The sequence below is a fragment of the Pongo abelii genome, chromosome 16, assembly GCF_028885655.2.
Source record: "Pongo abelii isolate AG06213 chromosome 16, NHGRI_mPonAbe1-v2.0_pri, whole genome shotgun sequence".
NCBI classification, from domain to species: Eukaryota; Metazoa; Chordata; class Mammalia; order Primates; family Hominidae; genus Pongo; species Pongo abelii.
This window is the reverse complement of record NC_072001.2, coordinates 22949279-22965551: the sequence shown is the minus strand read 5'-3', so window position 1 is coordinate 22965551 and position 16273 is coordinate 22949279. Positions and strand designations below refer to the sequence as shown.

At 50.9% G+C, this 16273-nt stretch overlaps 1 protein-coding gene, 2 non-coding genes and 2 pseudogenes across 20 annotated transcripts in view; all 5 read right to left on the bottom strand.

Annotated features, from left to right (window-relative positions):
- Nucleotides 1-6570, bottom strand: part of LOC129050352 (zinc finger protein 705A-like) — a 58198-nt gene extending 51628 nt beyond the window's left edge. For 9 of the 18 annotated variants that reach the window (XM_054532370.2, XM_063716485.1, XM_063716484.1 and 6 more), the window contains exon 1: nt 6461-6564. The gene's annotated coding sequence lies outside the window, so the exon portion shown is untranslated. Of the gene's footprint in view, nt 1-6460 lie in introns of all 18 variants that reach the window. The other 9 variants (XM_063716489.1, XM_054532367.2, XM_054532374.2 and 6 more) reach the window with 6 other exon arrangements.
- A 2877-nt stretch (nt 6571-9447) lies between these two features.
- LOC129050621 (small nucleolar RNA SNORD115) lies at nt 9448-9523 on the bottom strand (annotated as a pseudogene).
- Nucleotides 9524-10746: 1223 nt separating this feature from the next.
- On the bottom strand, nt 10747-10832 carry LOC129050630 (small nucleolar RNA SNORD115). The gene has a single exon (XR_008514301.1). It is a non-coding gene; the product is annotated as a small nucleolar RNA SNORD115 (small nucleolar RNA).
- Nucleotides 10833-12585: 1753 nt separating this feature from the next.
- On the bottom strand, nt 12586-12653 carry LOC129050629 (small nucleolar RNA SNORD115; annotated as a pseudogene).
- Nucleotides 12654-14662: 2009 nt separating this feature from the next.
- LOC129050625 (small nucleolar RNA SNORD115) lies at nt 14663-14743 on the bottom strand. The gene has a single exon (XR_008514300.1). It is a non-coding gene; the product is annotated as a small nucleolar RNA SNORD115 (small nucleolar RNA).
- Nucleotides 14744-16273: the final 1530 nt, after the last annotated feature.

The following is a 16273-nucleotide window of genomic DNA, read 5'->3' as shown; positions in this document are numbered from 1 at the left end:
CACCCAATGCCTCTGTGTGGGGGAACAAGCAGCAGCTCTGACCGCTGAGCCGGGCTCAAGTCCTCCACCCGCCACCGCCAGGTTCTGGCCACAGGGACCGCCCCATGCACGCCCCTCCACAGCCACGAGAGCCACGGGAACAGCCCCCCGACAGTGAGAATGCCACAACCGCGACCGCCGGGGCTGGAGTCACACTGGGCTGTCCCGGTCACAGCCTGTCCATCCATCTGTCCTTCCACTGCGGCTGCCAACGGGACGGACAGGGGGACTTCCGCAGAGGACCACCGTGGGGGGGGGCGACGCATCCACAGGAGAGAAAACTGGAGCCCGGCGCCTCTCCTCTGCCCACGCCCCGCCGCACACCTGGATGAGCCACCAGCACGGGGACATTCTCCTTCTTCTGGAAACCCTCTCAGCATCCACAGGAAGGGGGCGCTGAAATGTCCGTGCCTGCATTTTGTTTTGTTTTGTTTTGAGACAGTCTCGCTCTGTCACCCAGGCTGGAGTGTAGTGGCGCCATCTCGGCTTACTGCAGCCTCCGCCTCCCGGGTTCAAGTGATTCTCCTACCTCAGCCTCCCAGGTAGCTGTGATTAGAGGCATGTGCCACCATGCCCGGCTAATTTTTGATATTTCTGGTAGGGACAAGGTTTCGCCACGTTGGCCAGGCTGGTCTCAAACTCCCGACCTCAAGTGATCCACCTACCTTAGCCTCCCAAAGTGCCGGGATTACAGGTGTGAGCGACCACGCCCTGACTACTGTTAGATTTTCCATCCCACAAGAAAGCAAAACCACATGCGTGTACACAGACACACACACGGAGACCCCAGGCGCAGGCACACGGGGGACACAGCAGCGTGTCAGAGCCAGGTATGAGATCCAGCAAGGCAAACATCCCGAGGGGACACTGCCCAGAGGCTCCGCCTGAGGCCAGCCTGCTCGCGCCACACTGCCTGCCTTTCTCGAGGAGGGCTGGAGACTGCCCGAGAGGCAGCGTCCTGGAGACACAGGCCTCAGCTCTCCCCTGCCAGAAAGCGGCAGGACGTGTGGACCATCTCCGGGGAGTGCATGCAGAAGCTGGGTAGGGAGGGGGAAGGGGCAGGCGCCATCCGGGGGACCTTCCCTGTGGACTGAGGGGGAGAAGGCCCCGGGTCCCGGACGTACCTATCTCCTAAGCAGTAGGACGCCTTTTCTTCCTACACGCCCCTGTGCCGACGCAGACACTCGGCTATGGTAGGGTCAGGACTGGCACCAGGGAGGGCAGGGAAGCTCCGGACCCTACATGGGGCCCTGGACATGGGTGGGGGCTTCTGCCCGCCTGGCTTCCCCCAGGTTATGCCCTTTACAACAGCAGGGAACAAACTCTCACTCCCCAGTTCCGAGAGTCCTGCGGGAGGACCGTGAACCCGAACAGGGGGTTGTGGGAGCCACAGTGTGTAGCCAGGGATGTGGGGACCCAGGGTGGCGCTAAAGGTGGGGCGGGTGCTGGGGGACCCAGGGTGGCGCTAAAGGTGGGGCCGGTGCTGGGGGCCGAGCATTAAAGGTGGGGCGGGTGCTGGGGGCTGAGCCGCAGCCTGTAGGGTCCGTGCTACCCTGCGCAGCCAGGTGTCCAGGCAGTTAAGACACCCCGATGCCACGTCAGGAAAAAGACATCACGCCCACCCTCTCTGTGAGCCCCAGAGCTCCGGCCCTTTTCCACGCAAGGGAGTGGGGACACTCACAGGCCACGGAGAGGGAGCTGCCAAAACCCTCGTTGAGGACAAGAGGCTGGAGGCCACCAAGCAGAACCTGAAAAGCAAATGTCACCGACTTCACGAGGAAAACAAATCCATCCCTTCTCGCCGTGAGGGTGAAAATATCCCCTATTAGACGGCACGGACAGAGACACGGCCTCACGATGAGCTAAAGGCACTGAGCTGCATGAGTTACACAGCTAGCGGGTACAGCCCGAGTGTCACACCTCAGTTATTAATACAAAAACCAACTCCCACCCTGGGAGATGCAGACCGGGAAGCCACGTGGGGAACTTGGGGAGGGGACGCTCAGGACCCAGAGCCAAAGCTCATACTCACACTCAATACCAGCTGCTGTGGCCCTGGACAGGGGCGGGGGGACGGGGGCAGTGCCTGGATGGGGGACAGGGGGATGGGGGGAGAGTGCCTGGACGGGGGAACGGAGGACAGTGCCTGGGACAGCTGGGCTGCTGCGGCCCTGGATGGGGGGACGGGGAGATGGGGGGACGGAGGGGACGGGGGAGACGGGGGGACAGGGGACGGTGCCTGGGAGAGCTGAGGCCCTCTCGACACCTGGCAGGAGCCGGGCAGCTCTCCTGCCCTGGTGCACCAACCCCACGGCCCCCACTGCTGAGCCCTGCAAGACGGCCCTGCCGGGCTCCTGTTCCCCCAACATACACACTCGGTGCCCAGAAAGGACCATGCGAGGCCCAGCGGCCTCTGCGGACCACCGAGGAGGAAGCCGTGCTCTGGACAGACATCAGGGGCACAGGCTTTGGTGGGGGCAGTGGGAGTCCCAATTGCCGCTCAATTCCAGGCAGGGTAGGCAGGTGCCCTATGAGGCTGCGCTGCACTTCCACGGCCTCCAGACCCGCTCGGGAGAAGCCCCTTACTCAGCCACCGACGTCCCTCAGGTGCCCCATTAGGATGTGGGCATGGCCGTCCAACACTCGCTCGGGAGGAACCCCTTACTCAGCCACCGATGTCCCTCAGGTGTCCCATTAGGATGTGGGCATGGCCGTCCAACACTGGCTCGGGAGAAGCCCCTTACTCAGCCACCGACGTCCCTCAGGTGCCCCATTAGGATGTGGGCATGGCCGTCCAACACTCGCTTGGGAGAAGCCCCTTACTCAGCCACCGACGTCCCTCAGGTGCCCCATTAGGATGTGGGCATGGCCGTCCAACACTCGCTCGGGAGGAACCCCTTGCTCAGCCACCGATGTCCCTCAGGTGTCCCATTAGGATGTGGGCAGTGCCGTCGTCAGGACGCGTCCCAACACCTGGCTTCCGGACAAGACAAGCGCACACCTCCAACCCCTCCCTGCACATGGGGGAAGCACGTGGTGACATGAGGCTGGTTCTGCCGTGTGCCCCGCAGCTCCAGGGGGCCCTAAGCAGTGGTCGTGCCACACACAGCGCCCGTGAAGCGCCCACCCCACACACACGGCGCCTGCCGAGCACACATTCCACACACACAGCGCCCGCCGAGCACACACAAGCACACACCCCACGCACACAGCGCCCGCCGAGCGCCCATCCCACACACACAGCGCCCGCCAAGCGCCCACCCCACACACACGGCGCCCGCCGAGCACACACTCCACACACACAGCACCCGCCGAGCGCCCACCCCACACACACGGCGCCCGCCGAGCACACACGAGCACACACTCCACACACACAGCGCCCGCCAAGCGCCCGCCCCACACACACAGCGCCCACCGAGCACACACCCTGGTGTTTCCAGGGGAGATCTGGCAGCTGCTCGGATGCGGCCAGACACCCTCAGAGCCCCCTCTGTGCCCACGTCTGCAGTCACCTGGGGTCCTGCGCACCCTCCAGTCTCTGCCTGTGTGGTGAGCTGTGAAAGTGGCCTGGCCTGTGGGGCGCGCCCTGGGCGAGGGGACGTGGGGGACCTGCAGGGGCAAAGGCATCTGCTCGGCTCCCTCAGTGAGGACAAACATGAAGTGGAGACAGAGGCCTGCGCTCACTGTTCCTCCTAACAGCAAACCCAGGGTCTCCCACAGGCCCGGCCACCCAAGCCGCTCGGGGCAGCCCCCTTCTCTCCCAGGCTGCTCTCTGCTCAGCACTTGGTTTGCACGAGTGCCTGGTGCATCCCGGGACTTCTCTCCCCCGGCTCCACTTCTGTCTGTGGTGCCCACGTGACATCCTGGGCACATACTGCTTCTCATCCTTGCGGGCCTCCAGGCTGGGCAAGGCACACTCCTGGGCACAGGGCCACTCGCCTGCTCTCCATCTAGGCTATCCCTCCTGACACGGTGGCCCTCTAGCCTGTGGGGCTGCCTGGAGGGAGGTGGGGCCTGCGTCCAGGTTGCTTTTCTTTCTAGGCGTCCCTGCCTTGCCCTCTCCACAGCCGGGGGCCCCCAGAGGCCCAATCCCACCCACCAATCTCCGGGTGGCACCTTTTAAGCCATGCAGCATCAGGGCGCGACCGTCGAAGGTGGGCGCCACCACCAGCCTTCCCTCTGCAGAATCCCCACCTTCTCCCTCCTTCTCTCTTCCAGGTGAGCCATTGATTGGCTTGGTCGGTTCCTTCTGCTAAGAAACCATGAGTGATGTGTGACTGATGAAATGAATTAACCCATCAACCGCCGCCTGGTCAGGTTCATCGAGGCTGAGCCCTAAATTCCAGAACGAGCCTCCTGGGGCTCTCCGGGGTGTCCTCCTGGCCCGGAGGCAGAAGCTTCTGGACGGCTGTCTCACAGCCCCCACGGATGCGGGCATGACCCACGGCCTGGTGTCCCGATGCTGGAGTCTGTAACAGCCACCTCCTTAAACACTCTCCCATCCCCAATACTCAGTCCACCCAGATGGGACTGAACACACCCCACCCAGCCCCCCCGTGGAGGGTCAACACCAACCACTGAAGGGGCCAATGCCGCAGGGTGAGCGCCTGTGCTGCAGCCACAGCTGCCGGGCCTGAGTACAGAGTGGCCTCGCCGGCTAGGACGTGTGGTCTTCTTTCTGTTTTTTGAAACAGGATCTAGCTCCATCACCCAGGCTGGAGTGCAGTGGCACGATCTCGGCTCATTACAACCTCTGCCTCCCGAGTTCAAGCAATTTTCCCGCCTCATCCTCCCAGGTAGCTGGGACCACAGGCATGAGCCACCATGCTTTCTGATCTTGGCTCAGCTACGTGCATTCCGGCTTTTGCAGAGCAAAAAGCACCAAATCCCCATCCCGGCTGCACCTGCACAGATGACAAGCCCCATCCCCTAGAACCTGTGATGTGAGCGCTGCCCTGCTGGGTCTACCCACTGCTGGGTCTAGGGCCCCACTGCTCCTGGCATCCCCCTGGAAGCCTCCCTGTGCGACCCCCAGCCCCTCGTCTGGGTGGTGACCGTCACCTCTCAGGTCCTGGCTCCCACAGGGGCTCTCGGCACCCTTGCCCCATGACCTGGAGGCAGGAGGATGAGAACGGTGTAGGCCCTGCACTCAGGGACCCAACGCCGTTGGGAGCTGGGGTGAAGGCCGGCCCGGGCTGTGTGCCGACTCCGCTCCACCTGGCCACCGAGCAGGCTGCCCCACTGGCGTCTGTTCTGATAAAGTGGTCTTGGGTGTTGTGGCCCAGGCAGGCTGGGGCTGCTACTTCCTCTCTGGCCCCCTGGATGAGCACTGGCCTCCCTGTGCCCGGCCTCAGGGCCGGGAGCAAACCCCACTGTGCCCTGCAGAGCTGAGCCACACAGATGCACACCCGGCTTTGCAGATGGAGCCCGGGACTGGGCAGCAGCCTCCTCTGGTGACAGCAGTGGCACGGGGGTCCACTGAGCACTCCCTGCACACTCAGGGCTGGGTCGCGCCTCCAAGCATCTCACGACAGCCCCTCTGAGGGGGTCGTGGGCGGACAGCAGAGGGAGGGCCCAGCCACACCCACCCTAAGCCTGACATGGACGGAGAAGCCCCTGCCCTGGGCGCTGCCCCCGCCCTGCGGAGCCTCGCCTCAGCCTGAGCCTCAGTGGGGGACGCTGACCTGCAGCCGGTGGAGGGCAGCCCAGTGGAAAATGGGAGGGCTGCTTGCAAACCTGCTGCCCACGGTGGCCACCAGCCCACGTCCCCCACCTCAGGAGTGGCCCCGACGGTCACCGCCTGCGCCTGAGGCCCTCACAGCAGCAGCAGCAGCAGGAGTGCAGTCAGAGGACAGGCAGGGCCACCACCCTGGGCTGTGTTCCGTGGGCACAGAGAGGGTGCCCAGCTCCCCCTGCCCCCACAAACAAGGGCCGCCACCCCAAGACTCAGCAGCTTCTGAGGGCGCAGACCACTCCCTGGAGGCGGTCACCACTCGGTCAGGGCCCAGCACCCATCCATCACCAAGGAGGAAGAGCCTGGCCTCTTCTGGGGCTCTCCGAACCCCAGGGGGTGCCCAACGGAAGCCAGACAAGGCCGGGGCCTGGAAGGAAGAGGGGACGTGAAGGCTGGGCACCCACCATGCCCACGCAGGCCCGGGGGTTGGGGGCCTGCCCTGCCACGCCTGAGGGCCACAGCGAAAAGCAATGATCCCAGGGAGGGACGAAGGGATGCTGATCCCCACCCAGCCTCCACCCAACCCACGCAGCCACGATTCCGTCCCAAGGGGCGAGTGCCGGCTCCGGGTCACACGCCAAGGAGGCTCCCGGGAGCCAACGAGGGGATTGCAGCCATCCCCACAAGGGGCTGCTCTCTCCCCGTCAGCTCCCATCCCCTTCCCCAGCCCTGGCCTCAGGTCGCTACCTGCCCTGTTCTTCTCGGGGTGCTCCATCTGGTCTGGGCCCAGGGCCAGTTCCCTGGGGAGGGCCCCGCGAGCCCTCTTCTCTGACTGTCTCCACTGAGTGATGTCACAGTCCCTGGGCTGACATCACCACACAGCCTTCAGCCCAGAGCCCAGGGCAAAGCTGAAGGGAGGCCAGGGACCTCACTGGGCTGGGCAGGTGCAGGCCACTCCCGTCCCAGTGCCCTCAGAGACACCTAGACTCATGTGGACCCAGCCGCAGACCCTTCTGGGCAGCTCTGTCCAGGCCGGCCCTGCCCTCCGACCTGGTGCCGCAGGGGCTGGCCACTGTGGGCTCGGTTCCCTGCCACCGCAATTCATCTGCACCCCAAGGAAAGAGAATGAGGGGTTGCAGTGCCCCAGGACCCACGAGCCCCCGGACACCAGGGCAGCACATACTTCCAGTCCCAGGGCCACAGCAGAGCGGGGCCAGGCCCAGCCCAGTGACGCAGGGCAGACGGAAGGGCGCCCTCCACGATGGAGGGGCGCAGGAGCTGCCGCGGCCAGGACAAACCAACCTCAGGCTGACATAGGCCGGTAATGGGTTTAACGCATCAGGTGCAAAAGAGAAACACCCCACAAATCAGGGAGAGGAGGGAAGCCGCCCACCCCATGGGAGGAAGCTGAGGAGTGAACGCCAGGGACGGGCGGGGCCGGTCCTCAGAGCACTGCAGACATCAGACCAAGGGCGACTGTCATCACCACGAGAAGGCCCCGTCCACGGCAGAAGCCAACCTCACCACGCCGACTGCACCAGAGACGCCCAGGAGGAGAGCCGGCCTCCGAGAACGCAGCTGAGCCGTTACAGGTCGCCATCAGCAAAGGCAAGGATCCAGGTAAAGAACACAGGAGGGCCACGAGCGAACGCGGCACAGCGGCCAGGACCGGACCCTGACTGGGGGGGAGGCGGCAAGGCTGCACAATGGTAGCTGGGACCAGACCCTGTTGGGGGGATGGGGGGATGGCGAGGCTGCTCAGGGACCCCGTCCTGTAGGACCCCCGTCCTGTGCCCTGGTGATGGCACAGACCACAGGTGAGGGCCACGGGCAGAACTGACCAGGGAAAAGCTGGCACTCACCCAGCACCGGACACACATGGCAAACGCCACCGGCAGCCTTGGCGGAGGGCACGGTCCCTGCAACTAGTTCACATAAGGGCAATTTTCCCAAAATTCAGATTATGCAAACGGAAGCAAGGCTGCCATGGACTCCAGAGCCTCAGATGCCATCAACAAAAGCAAAGTGGACACATGTGCATCAAATCCATCACAAAGACGGCCTTCGAGACTCTGGGGGAAGTGAGAACACCCCCACCCAGGCCCCCACGGCGCACAGGCCCCCACAGCAACCCTGCTCCACCTCAGCAGCCTCAGCTCTGGTTCCTGCACCCTGGCCCGGTGGCAGAGGTGACCTGGTCTTGCCAGGGGGGCAGGGGTCCCCGGCCTCAAGTGGTGCCACAGACAGCGGGGGGAGCATGCAGGCAGAGTCAGGCACCCCACCAGGAAAGAAAGCTCCCATGGCAGGTCCCGGGGGCGAGTGGGACCCGGGGTGGCTCCCATCGGAATCCTGCTACGTCTGAGAGGACACGGGTCCTTCCAGAAGCGTAACCATGAACAGCCGTGGAAAACCTGGGTGGGCTGCGTTTCTACATTGCCTTTTTTTGTTTTTTTTTTTTCAGACGGAGTCTCGCTCTGCCACCCAGACTGGAGTGCCTTTTCCGCTCATCGTGTGGGAGCCGCCGGGCGACGTCCCGCCCCGGTTTCCCTCCACCCGAAGGCAGTCACCTCGGTTGCCAGCTCCTGCCTCTGTGATGATCCCCACGAGGGGTGCAGAGTGAAGGGCACAGCGGGGTTCGGCCTTATTCCCTGGGGAGCCCCAGGCGAGAGGGTTTGGTCCTGGGGAGCTGCCCAGGTTAATATGTTAACTTCTATATTTAGACCAAATGAGTATCACATCTTACAGATGATACCAATAATCACAAAACTTGTCAACATTATATCAATGCAATTTTAGTAAAAAATAAAGTTTCCCTATTGTAGATCCTGTCAAGTATGCTAGTCACTCATTGAGAAGAAAAATGCATAATAATAATCATGTTGCCTGAAGGAATGGCCCTGACTGTCATTCACATAAGTGTCCATAAAGTTCTTATTTACCATTGGCATTATTCACAGCACACACTTTCATCATAATGAAAACGAAGCCAAATGTACTTGGGAAAGAAAAGTCAGGCCCCAGATTGCTCATCAGTTTATCTAATTTCAAGTTTCATGGGCAGACACATATTATTGAAACTCATATTTTTACCCCAATTGCAAGGACCCTTCAGTCATAAAGATTCATCAATGATCAAAACATATCCTAGCACTGTTAAAATATTATACTAACATTACAGGAAATTTTGTCTGTATATTTAGACCATGATAACTGTAGCGCATTGAGCAAAATTCCAATGTATCATATTTCTCAACCCTGAAAACAATCAATCATAGGAAAAAAGTAAGGATTTTCTCATGAGGATTGCATCACATGTGTCAGTCAATCATTGAGAAGAAAACCCTATCATGATATTCATGTTGTCTGAATGAATAATCTAATTATTATAGAGCTCAGTCTTCACTAGTTCAATTATCTATTTGGAATTTTTCAGTCAGCAAAGGCAGCCTCTCACCTCCACTCAATAGAATAGTGCCAGTAGGACTTACTAAATCATCCAGTGAGAGAAAAAGAGCAAGGGTCTTAGTGCCAAATATTCAAGAAAATTAGGAATTGTAGGAAACTTAAATAGCACTTAAAGAATCAGAATTTGTAGTTTACTTAGAAGCACACAGATAGAAGTGTGCAAAACAAGTTTCACAGAAAGATTCCATTGCCAGAATCCCAAAATAAAATCCCCAATGGAAGGAAACTAAGAAATCCAAACTTCTTGTCTCACAATTGTCACCTAGGCTGGGCCTCAGCATAATCCAACTGAGCTTAATTTTTATGTCATCACTTCTCTTCAAGGTAACATCTCATCATTGACCCAGCCCGTGGCACTCATATGCCTATGCACACTTAGATCAAATATGCTTACCAGAGATGGTTTCCTTAAACACTGGTGGTAAAGTGGACTGGATGCCACATTTTCAGTGCCAGGCAGTTGAGTGGTGTCAGTTTCTCCCTGAACAATAGGGTAAAAGGTTTTCTTCCTCCACAGTCTTCTCTGTAAAAGACAAGAGTAGGCTATAGTCAAAGGGTAGGATTACATCTCTTATATGTGCATGACTCCTAATTGCTGTTCCTAATTTCTACAAGACTGAGATGTGTGATACTCCAAATACGACCCATTACTTAAGCTGTGGTAGACCACTGATTCCCCGTGTATAGTAAGGGCCGAGCACATAGGTATCATGTCTTTTGACGACCTGGTAAGGGATGATTTCCCTGCAGAAATAAAAGCTTCTTATCCTCTTCATATCAGTAACAACTGGCATCATACATAGTGTATGCATTTCTTTATAACAAATCTAATGACACCTGAGTGAGACTCAGGATAAGGAAATGAGATTTCAGACTACCTGTATTGTATTCAATTTCAATCAAGGTTAACCTATAGCTGAATCTCAAGCCATTCCCTAAAATTGCCAAAGTCTTTTAGTTGTGAGTAGTGCCTCAATGATCCACAAACATCATAACACCATATACAGCAACTCAAAAAATAAAATAATAGAAATGGATTGTCTATTTGTGCAATCACTAAAGAGTTGATTGCAATGAATTACCAAATGTCTCATCTTTAAATCAAAGTACGCTCAGGTAAAAAAAAAAAAAAGGAGTTTTAATGAGGACCCCATTAGACCAGTCACTCATTGGAAAGAATGGACCATTGCTCACTAATTTTGTATGAACAGGTAAATGTAATCATTTTGAAGGCCAATGTTTAATATTCAAATGGTCCACTTGGAATTTTTTAATTACAAAAGACAGAACTCATATATATAATCCATGTAATGACCACCTCTTGCTGGATGAACATTCTGAAGCACACCATGAGGAAAAAATAAACCAAGATATTCTCTCTAATAATGTATGAGTATTAAGAATAAAGACAAGATAAAAGAATTTTAAAAGTTCCTTTAGAAGTAGACAGAGGCAAATGATGCAGGATTCCCCAAAGGGTTTCTTCCTACCAAGCTGAAAATGGAATACCCCATATCCCCCAAATCTAATGACTTCTCACACCTTCTTGCAAGGATTGGCACTATTTTGAGCCTCAGCTTAATCCTATTGAACATGATTTTTACATTATTACGTCTCCTGAAGATACTCTTTATATATATAGTTAAGTTGTCTTATAAACCCTTACCAGAATAGCATCCTTAAACAATGGATCAGTTAAATTCACTGCAGCATGCCTGTGTGGTAGCACTTGCCTCTGTGGCAACACCAGAGGGTGCTCTTCTCAGCAGTCTTTATCTACAGGCATAGGAACGGGACCATAGTTCAAAATCAGACATAAATTGTTCCTGCGTATATGGCTTACACAGACTATTTCTTGGTGGAGAGATATGGTCCATACTACCACAAAAAGACATATTACTAAGGCTCTAGACCACTGACTCATCAACATCATAAGGACAAGATATGCCAGGCTTTTGACACTGAGTAATCTGCCATATTATCATATACTATAGAGATGGTAAACATGACTGAACATATTCCAACATTATTTTAATACAATTTCAGTAAAAAGTGAACATTTTTTGAAAGAATTCCATCAAGTAAGCCAGTCACTCATTGAAAATAAAAACCCACAGTGAGAGCCATGATTCTAAATTTGTGAACCCAGTCATTTCAAAGTCCATATTAGGAATAAGTGTCACCATTTCTAACATGTGCTTTCATTATTCTGAAAATAGTGGGGTCACATGTGTGAAAGGAAAATAAAAACTTGGGACCCCAATTTACTATGCCAAAAGAAAAAAAAAATAAGCTGAAAGCTGAGTCATGCAAGAATTTCCTTTTGTTCTTAAGCAGATAGCTACAGATTAAAGGTTAAAGATCTCCACAGGTAGCTACTCTGTGTTCACCTTATCTTATGTAAAGTGCTGATTTACTGAGCGTGAGACGAATGCATTATTGACCATTCCCCTACCTGCTCCTTTTGTCTTGGAACATATGGATTATCATACCCTCCCTTTTTCCCCTCCAGCCCACTTTTCCCCTTTCAACAATGAAGCCCTCAAAATCGTCTTTGGAGAAAGACATAGATCCCAGACAGTTTCTGTGATTTTGGGTTTATTTCTTCTGAGCATGTCCTTAACCTTGGCAAAATCAACTTCTAAATAAACTTCTAAATCTCAGATACTTTTTGATTTACACATGATAGGAACTGAAATTTGGGTATCAATTTGGTGATCAAATTACTAAATATTTAAGTTTCATAGGCAAAGTACATACTGATTCTCACATTCTCCTCTCCGTTACCAGGGTCTCTTCCATTACCATGGTCTCACAGTTACAGTGAAACACTGTTAGAGCCCCACAATGATAATATAAAAAAATTTTGTCTAGTCAACATGTATCTACAGCCAAATGTATATTAAATATTGGACTAGGTAACAGTGAATTTAAAAAATCTTCAATATTGAATTGTATGAAGTTCAGATAAAAAGTAAAGATTTTGTCATGAGGATTATATCATAAAGGAAAACTCATATTGAAATTCAGATTACCTGAAGGTGTAAAACTAATTCCCTTAGGTGGGAGTCTTCTGTAGCTCAATATTCTAGATAGAATATACACGTCGGTAAAGGAAGCTACTAATCTTTTATAATAGAATGGCACATCTCTTGGCAGCATGTCTTACTGAAACACACAATAAGAGAAAAAGCCAAAGAATGAGACCTGAATATACGATACTATTAGAAATTGCAAGCTTATAGGTTGAGAATTTTCTGTTCATTTATAGGCGCACTGATACAGTTGGGCAAACAAGTTACCCATAAAGATTTTGTTATTTCAAGTTCAAAATAAAATTCCCCTTGAAGGCAAATAAGAAGTCACTGTTATCTGTTCCAGCATTTTCATCTAGGCAGGCTGAGCCTAGCATAATCCTATTGAGTGTAATTTTAAGGCATTATTTCTCACCAAGACATTAGAAGGTTTCATTATTGATGAAAGACATGGTACTCCCCATGCACACTTGAGAAGGCTTCCTGAAGCTCTGACGCTAGGATGCATTGGTGTCAAGAGCATTTTCATTACAGGACACCTGGGTGCTGTCAACTGTCCCAGTCGCAACAGGCCAAAGAGTGCTCTTCTTCCATATCATCATCTAAGGGGCAGATGTAGAGCAAATGTCAAAGGGAGAACTACACCTCACCTGTGTATATGAGTCATGCATGGTTTTTGTTAATTGAGCAATATTGACAATACTGAAAAAAGACCCATTATAAAGGTTTTAGTCCACTGGTTCACAAAATATAATAAGGACAAATCATACAGGTCACTTGGCTTTGGAGAAGCACTTCAGTGGTTTTATGCAGAAACAAAGCATCCCATTGATCATCACTTTATATATTCAAGGAAGCTGTATCAGTAACAATTGGCATGGTTTACTGTATATGAGCTTTCATAAAATACAGACACGCTGGAAGCCACTTGAATCTCAGGATCTAGAAATCAGTTATCAGGGCACATGGAGTTGTATTCATTTACATGCATCTTGGCCAAAATGCCCAGTTTTCATATTGTGAACCCTCAACAAATGACCCACAAACATCACAAAATGGAATAACATGAAAATATTATAATAGGTAGAGGTGAAGGCCAGGCGCGAGGGCTCAAGCCTGTAATCCCAGCACTTTGGGAGGCGGAGGTGGGCAGATCACAAGGTCAGGAGTTCAAGAACAGCCTGACCAACATGGTGAAACCACGTCTCTACTAAAAATACAAAAAATTAGCCAGGCATGGTAGCACGTGCCTGTAATCCAAGCTACTCAGGAGGCTGAGGCAGGAGAATCTCTTGAACCTGGGAGGCAGAGGCTGCAACGAGCTGAGATCGTGCCACTGCACTCCAGCCTGGGCAACCGAGCGAGACTACGTCTCAAAAAAAAAAAAAATGTGGAGGTGAATCTGTGTCTACTCTTATATGTAAATGAAAAGAATATTACATTGTCTCATCATTATTTCAGTAAAATTTCAATAAAAAGACTTGTTTTAACCATGAGGAAGCCATAAAGAATGTCCAGTCACTTACTGAGGAGTAGAATGCACACTGGGACACACATGTCGCCGCTTTTGTGAACCTACTCACCTCAAAGGCCCTTTCAGGACCAACTGGAAGCATTCACAGCCTGTATTTTCATTATACTGAAAATGATGAAGTCACTTGATATTTGGAGTTTATAATTCAGATACTAGTTTACCCATCAACTTATTCAGTTCTCTGTTTCATGGGCAAAGCAAATTACTGATGTTACGTATTTGTATCCACTGGCATGATATTTCTGTTATGAAAAGTTTACCAGTGAGTAAACTGGCCATACCATTACAATATCTTAAAATTTTTAAGGTAATATAAGAAAAAATTTGATGTAGTCGTATATATGTACCCAGGTGAACATTGCATGTTAGATTGGGCACTATTAATCAAGTGAAACAGAAAATAAATTAAAATGTTCTCAACTTTCAATCCCATCAAATTCAGGTAAAAAGTAAAGATTTTGTCATAGCATCATATCAGATAGGTCAGTCACTCACTGAGAAGAAAATTCATACTGAGATTCAGATTTTTTAAATGAGTAAACATAATAGCCTTAAGAGTGAATCATCACTAGCCCAGTGGTCTATTTCGAATGTATGTGTGACGAAGGCAGTCACTCTGTTCATTAATTCATTGATGAATTTGCAATTCTGAAATTGCAGCACCGAAAGATACAATGAAAGATACAATGAGAGAAGAAGAACCAAGGAATGAGTCCCAAACGTCTCATACTATTAGGAATTATAAATAATGGAAACAATGCTTAAAGGATGAAAATGTGTTGTTTACCCAGAAATGCATACACAGGGTTTGGCAAAGCAAGTTCGCCACAACGGTGTCGTTTCCTCAAGCTCCAAAATTATTCATCTAAAAGAAACAAGTATTTCTAACTTCTTGTCTCAGGTTAGTCACTTATGTTGTCTCCACATAATCCTATTGAACATAATTTTTATGTCATCTTCCCTGTTGAAGACAATATAACATCTCAATATTGACCCAAGCCAGGGGGTTAATCTGTGGAGTCATCTCCCCACAAAGGCAGAATCGTAGATATTAGCACGCTTATCAGAGATAGACTAATGTTCTATGGTGGATCACAGTTGCTACATATTCAGTGCTGGATACCTGGATGGTATAAATTGCCCTGGGTGCAGCAGGCCAAATGGTGCTCTTCCTTTGCTCTTATCTAAGAAGAGAGGACTAGGCCAGGTGTCAAAAAGGAAAACATTATTTCCCATAGTTATATGGCTCATGCATAATGGAGCAAAATGGTCAGTACCCCAGAAATAGCCCATTATGTAGTCTATAGACCACAGATTCACCAAACACAAGAAGGACAACATATACAGGTCTCTTGACTTTAGAGAATCACTGGCGTGGTGTCATGCAGAACTGGGATGATGCCACTTATCATCCGTTCTCTATGTAATTGAGGTGGCCATATCAGAAACAATCGCCATGGTCACTTGCCAATTCACACTCATAACATGAAACTTCTAAAGCCGCATAAAACTCAGCTTCCGGAAATCAGATATCAGGCCACTCAGAATTGTATTCGTATTTTATTATTTCTTTTACTTGCTTACTTTGAATTTAATTTGAATTTTCCCCCAGCTTCTGAATGGGAAGGATTATTTATTTAGATCTTTGTTCTTTTTAATGTACATTCAGTGGTATAAATTTCCCAGTAGGCACTGCCTTTGTTGTGTTCCTAAATTTTTGATAAGTTGTGCTTTCAATTCCATTTAGTTTGAAATATTTTAAAAATTTATCTTGAGATTTCTGTCACCTTCAGTTACTTCGGAGTCTGTTGTTTAACCTCCAAGTATTTTCATGTTTTTCAGCTATCTTTTTTTTTAGTGATTTTTTTTACTTTCATTCCATTGTAGTCTGAGAACATACTTCGTATGATTTCTATTCTTTTAAATTTGTTGAGGTGCATTTTCTAGCCCAGAATGTGGTCTATTCTGCTGAATGTTTCATGTGTGTGTGAGAAAATGTGTCATCTGCTGTTGTTGGGTAAAGTGGTCCATAGATGTCAGTTACATATAGTTGGTTGAATCAAGTTTTTGATCATGATTGATCATGTTATGCCCTTACTGATTTTCTGCTTGTTGAACCTGTGCATTTCTGATAGAGGGATGCCAATGCCTCCAACTGTAGGAGTGAATTTATCTATCTCTCTTTGCACTTCTACCAGATTTAGCTTCATGTACTTTGATGCTCTGTTGTTCAGTGCGTACACATTAAGGATTGTTATGTCTTCTTAGAAAACTGATCCCTTTATCATTAAGGAATGCCCCTTTTGATCTCTGATAATATTTCTTGTTCTAAAGTCGGTTGTGTCTGAAATTAATACGGCTATTTCACTTTATTTTGATTAACGTTAGCATGTGATATCTTTCTCCATTCCTTTACTGTGAATATATTTGTGCCTTTATAAAGTAGATTTACTTACTTTTTTCTATAGAGATGAGGTCTCATTCTGTCAACCAGGCTAGAGTGCAGTGGCATGATCATAGCTCACT